A 6,000-nucleotide genomic window follows, 5' to 3' on the forward strand; every position below is an offset into this window, starting at 1 on the left:
TCAAGGGCGCTCATCTCGCGTTCCAATGCCGCGATGCGGCTCGCTGCGTCGTCCAGGTCTCGATGAAGGCTGTCGCACTCCGCCTGCAACGCTTTCGCGCGCATGGTGGTGTCCGCGAATCGCTGTTGTGCGTCTTCGTGATCGGCGCGGGCGTCGCGTAATTGCCGCTGAAGCTCCACCTCCACCGCCTTATGTTGATCCGCCTCGCGCTCCAGCATCCGCTGTAGCTGATCGTTCTCGCGACGTGCCTCCTGCAGCTGCTGCTGAAGACCGAGCAGAGCTGTTTGGAACGCGCGTGCGTCCGCTTCCTCTTCGTACTCCTCGTCCTCCTCGTCGCTCTCGTCTAAGACGGCCTTCGACTCGGAGAGACACCGCTTAGTTGGCTCGAAGTCTGCACCTGCCGCAGGGCTTTCATGCGCGATCCGTAGCGTCTCCGAGGCCGTGAAACCGCTGGTGGTGACAGTTATTAGAGCGGAGGGAGAAAAAGGGGCCGCGACACCAGTCGATTCTGTTGCACATCCTTCATCTTGCGGTGCTGCCGTGTCGCGTCGCCCTCGGTGGCGATCGCCGTGTGCAGCGGCCAGCACGTGTGTGCGGCGTGCGTCCCGCTGATGGTAGTCGCACTCTTTTAGTAGGTCATCTAGGGCTTGATATAAATCAGGCCGGCAGTGCACGGCACGCGCAGCTATCTCGGTGAGCTCCTTCTGGCCCAGCAAGACAGCTACCGCCTCCGCGTTTCGAGCAGGAGTTGCGGAAGAGGAGGGAGGGCAGGGTGGCGGCAGCGCCTGTTCGTCCCGGCTGTGCGATGGCCGTTCAGATTCTACGGGGCCCGCCGCGCTACTGGCTCGATTACGATCGTCGAACGCCTCTCGATCCGAAGATGAAAGCTGTAACGTCGAGACCGTCTCTGCTGTATGTGATACCGCCTCTCGAGGAACGTGGTGCCGCCGTGAATGTGATGGTACTGGGCAGATAATGGCGCAGCGAAGCACGTTCGTCGAAATCCCTTCTGCCGGTACAAATACGTACTGCACATCAGAGCCAGTGGCGCGCCTTGCGCTTCCCGGGGCGCCGCTGAAGACGCGCAGCTGCGCTTGCACTTGGCGCAGATTTCTAGTGGCTGCCTTGAACGCGTTCACGTAATGGGTGAGTCGCTGCTGTAGGGTGTCCGCGTGGGACTGCGCGCTGGCGCACTGCTGATACATCTGAAAGGCGGCTAGCTGCGTGAAGAGCCAGTTGGCGATAGCGCAGAGAAACTCGGAGGCGTCGGGCATCCGGTGTTCCATCGAGGCTATGGATCTACGCACCTTTGCCTCTGTGACAGCACCGGTGTCAAAGAAATGCGCTTCTATATCTTGATGCTGTTGGAGACTCATGTCGTGGCTGACGTCGTAGCTTACGCAGCGATGCAGGAAGAGCGGGTCACTGACGTCAGCCCACACCTCCGGCCACGGAAGAGGCGTAGCTGGAACGCTGCCCTCTAGAATGCTCAGTGCCGCTCGCAGCACGGCCGCAAAAACTTCGTCATCGCTGTCATCATCGTCAGAGCCGCCGTACTTATCGCTGCGGGACAGTTGAAGCAGCAGACCGCGTTGCCGGCACACATGTAGCGCAGCTTCTCTTGCCTTCAGCGCACGGCGACGATCCTCGATAGCCTCCCGGGTAGCATTCATGTTAGCCTCGTTGCGCGTGCGCACGGCACCAAGCTCTGCCCTCAGAGCGAGAATGGCTGCCTGGTGATCCTCCAGCTCTTGCCGGATCTGATGCTCTTCCTTTCGAAGCGCCTCCATCACGCCATCGTTCGCGCCGCCTTGCTGACATCTCCACCCCGCCAGTGTGACAGTGTGCGTATGGGCCTTCTGCACTGTTCCCAAGGCCCAGTGCCACTCCTGCGCCTCGTTAAAGAATTCGTACACAACGACGGATCCAGGATAGATGCACGGAGCGGTGTGCTCCAGGCGGTCGTGCACTGCCATCAGCACATCTTGACCAGACAACACTGGCGACACAGATCGCCGACGTTGACTGCAACGGGCCCTGTGGTGCGGCTCGGAGGAGCCACCCGCCCCGCATGGGGCCAACTCGGCCAGCAAGCCACCTGGCGGAGGGCCCGACGACGACGACGAAGCTGTAGACGTCAGGCGTGGCTCGGCAAGCCGCGGCCGCCGCGCCGCTCCGGAAGAGGTGCTGCAGAGCATATGGGCGAGAGCGTATACACTGCAGGAGGAAAGAGAGGAGCGATTCGCTATGAGGGGAGTGCCCCCTCCGCCTCCGCTTTTCTGTGTTTGCCCGTTTTTTTTTCTTCTTCGGTGTGCCCGCAGACTCCTGCGCCACACGAAGGGGGGAAGGGGGAGGAAGGGATCCCACACACAGACACGCAGGGGAGGGGAGGGGAAAACGAAGCAACGAACAGTGAAGCGCAGTCAGAGGGAGGGAGCTGAGGGAGTAGAGGGAGGTCCCGAAGTTGGAAGGAAAAGGGAGCGCGAGAGGAGCTCACGCACTATCGGCAAGCGCGAAAGGGGAAGGAAAGGGAAAAAAGACGAGGGGAAAGCGATAACGACACACAGGCAGACAGAGAAGCTCTGCAGGACCCCAGACGAATGAAACAGAGACGCACGGACCGGAAGGGATGAGGTACAAAAAAAAGGGAAGGAGGGAAGAGGGGGCAGCAGACACAGAGGCCTTTGGTATGTGTGTGAGAGAAAAGGTGAAGAGCGGACGAGGGGAAAGAGAGATCAGCGGCGACAAATAGGAAATCAAAAAAGAAAAACACACAAAAAAACGCACCCTCTCTGGCAAAGCGCGCGCGCGCGCCCAGAGAGACTTGAGAGGGTAAACCGCAGACTCGCGCGGTAGCGAGAAGGGAGGGGAGGGCTGGGGGAGAGAGAGTGAAGGAGGGGAGAGGGAAGGAATAGGCGAGCGACAGAAGAAAACGGAGAGCACACCAACACAAAATGAGAGGGCTGAGTGGAACACGTCGGCACACCTTTTCCTTCCAAGCACGAGACAGACGTGCGAAAAAAAAAGGGAGGGGAGGGCAATGAGGACGACGCGACCGTGATGGAGGTGCGCTATCTTCTCGCTCTCGCTCTCTATCCCCCTGTCCCTCTTTCTCACTTGTTCGATGCCTGCACGCCTACACAGATATATATATATATATGCGCGCTGTTCTTCGAGCTGGAGACAAATATAGCTTGTCGACGTCGTCACTGTTGTTGCTGAACTTCAGGAAAGGTCCAACAAAGGGGACGGAAAAAAAAGAGAGAGAGAAATGCTTCCAAAGAAGCGAAGGCAGCCAAAGAAGGGGAGAGGGCGTCTACGAATGCGTGAAGGCTGCCAATCCGTTCGAGTCAGCGATACACCCTCCCTCAACCCAAAATTTACACAACAGCACAGAATAACAATCGCGGTCGAAAGAGGCAGTGGGCGCAAGCGGAGGGGAAACAGCGAGCACTGACTCCGGTGCAAGGGATCACTCTACTGGATGTCGTCTCTCTCTCTCCCCTCCCCTCGGCTTTCCTTGTCTGTCCTTTCTTTTCGCTCCGCTCCGCTATTATATCCGCCGCAGTCCCTCTATGGTAGCGTCAGCTCCCACAGCGAAGGACAGATAAACACCCACTGACGCAATGCACAAACGCGACAGACAGACAAAGAAAAAAAAGAAAAAGAAAATGCAACGGAAAACGGAAAAGATCTGAGCTGACTTGCTGCGCCTGAACACACACACACACTCTCCTCTTACAAACTTACATCCACAGAGTCGGTCACAGACTCACAGACGCATCCACTCCGGTCACGAACACAAATGATGGCGCACAAAGTAACTTGGGAATACAACGAGAGAGAGAAAGAGAAGACAAGGCTGAGTATGCGTAGCCGCACACAAGGGCAAAACTTTGGTATGGCCAGGCGCCGCTGCGGGCGTCTCGGAGCAGCAGCAGCAGTACCAGCAGCAGAAGTAAACACCAACTAAAAGGGATGCGCTCTCCGCACCTCGCTCAATGGGTTGTGGCAGCCCTCTCTCTCTTCTCTTTTTCTTCTGCTTACCTGCCCGGTGGTGGCGAAGAGAAGGGAAGGGAAGGGGGGTTGAGGGGCACTAAACGGACAGGTGCAGTCGGCGTCCTCCTACGACCGTTAGGGAGGGGGAGGAGGGGTAAAGAAGAGGAGTGGTGGCTGCTCTTGGACGAACGATGAGAGATGCGCAGGGTGCACAGATCCTCTCTCTCTGCGATTTTCTCGGCGTCTCGCACACGGCGAGAGCTCGTCCTTTTCCCTGTGCTCGTACTCTTCCTGCTCAATCACGTTGCCGCCCCTGACGCACGACGTCGAAGAAGGGGCTGCAAGATGGCACTCGCGAACGGGAGAGTGTGCGGAGGGACAGGGGTAGAAAAACGGGGGGAGGGAGGGTAGTAGCGCAGCCTCTTTCCGCTTACCCTTTCTTCGCTTCTGCTTCGCTTTCCTCTATAGACGGCGGGCAATGGCGAAGTAACGCTACGATGTGATGTGTGCGCGAGTGTGTACGAATGTTGGTGTAGGCGAGCGCGTGTGCAAAAGATCGCTTCACCGCTTGAGAAAGGGCATGACGGGAGAGAGGGGGGGATAGGGAGACATGTGTACGAATGGTGGCGGTGGCCAGAAGAAGCGGCAGGAGGCAAAACCACGAGCTCAGTGACCCTGTGTCCAATATAATGACCAGCAGCGCAGCAGAAGTGTAGGTTGTGCCGTTGGTCTCCACCATCGCACCCACCAGAGGGAGGGGAGGCACACCCTTGCAGTGCGTGCGCAGAGGATAAGGCATAGCTGAGAGAGAGGAACGAGGGCATGTGGTGCAGCGGTGTTCCAGCTCCGTTGTGAATACAGGCAGTATGTCCACCCTTAACTTGCGCAGGAGTGCGTGCGTGTGCGTATGTGTGTGTGTGTGTGTGTCTCTGTGGGGCCCCGACCATTCCGAAGAGGGCGTTGTCTTCTCCGCTCTTTTCGCCGTCGCATCTTTATGTAACTCTGCGAGCGCGTGGTGACAGCAGCTTTCGAGCGATCGCCTACACAGTCTGGTCCCCCATCTGCCAAGACAGAGAGAGAGAGACGACGCGACATCGAAAGAGGCGCGTGTCAACGCCCTTGCAATGCAAGTCACGCGCATGCAAACAAACGCGTCTATAGAAATATATTTATGAACGTATATGTGCGTGAGTCGTAACACTTACAAGGTAGCCAACACACGCTGGCGGACTCGGCGAACGCAACAGAGCACGCGCACCACGAAAGCAACCACTGCCACGGCCCCTGCACGAGAGTGAGGAAGAGGGGAGAGGGGGTGGGGGGATAGAGAGAGGTGCGTTTTTCCTCCCGCCCCTTCCAGAAGGGGGACGGGATATTTTGGATGTGTACCCCAGCAAGCAAGCAAACGGGAAAAAACGGGGCGGGGGGTGAAAGGCCGTACGAATGCGGCCGGCAAAGACACCCGATAAGGGCCGACACGGGCGTGTGCAGGTTGAGCAGGCCCAGGCCCACAACGAGAGCAAGAGAGTGGGGCGGAACCAAAACAGCAACGCCACAGGTGGTGGCATAAACTCGGCGGTATGAGCACGCGCGGCAGGGGGGTACCACGTGCCGACCACGCCATCACGGAAAGGCTCCTCCCTCTTCGCCTGAGCCCACCGAGCCCTTGGCAGCGGCCGACCCTAGCGCTCTTCGTTCCTGCTTCCGGGTCCCTATTGCACTGTCCGTGGCGGCGACATGAAGCCAGCGTGACTGCTGCTGCGTAAGCTGGGGAGTTCATAGTTGCTCTTTACCTCCAAGTCTGCCTCCTCGTCAATGATTTCGTCCTCCTCGGCATTCTGCATTATGGTCAGATCCCGCATCATCTGCTCCGAGAACCGCAGCTGCGACTCGTGTACCCGCATTCGCAGCCCGCGCTCTTCCATGAGCAAGCACAGCGCACCCTCCAGAGTGGCCAGGAAGTCACTACGAGCCTTCTCGGCTTCGTCAAGCTCGTCAGCT

The sequence above is a fragment of the Leishmania martiniquensis genome, chromosome 22 (genome assembly GCF_017916325.1).
Source record: "Leishmania martiniquensis isolate LSCM1 chromosome 22, whole genome shotgun sequence".
NCBI lineage: Eukaryota > Euglenozoa > Kinetoplastea > Trypanosomatida > Trypanosomatidae > Leishmania > Leishmania martiniquensis.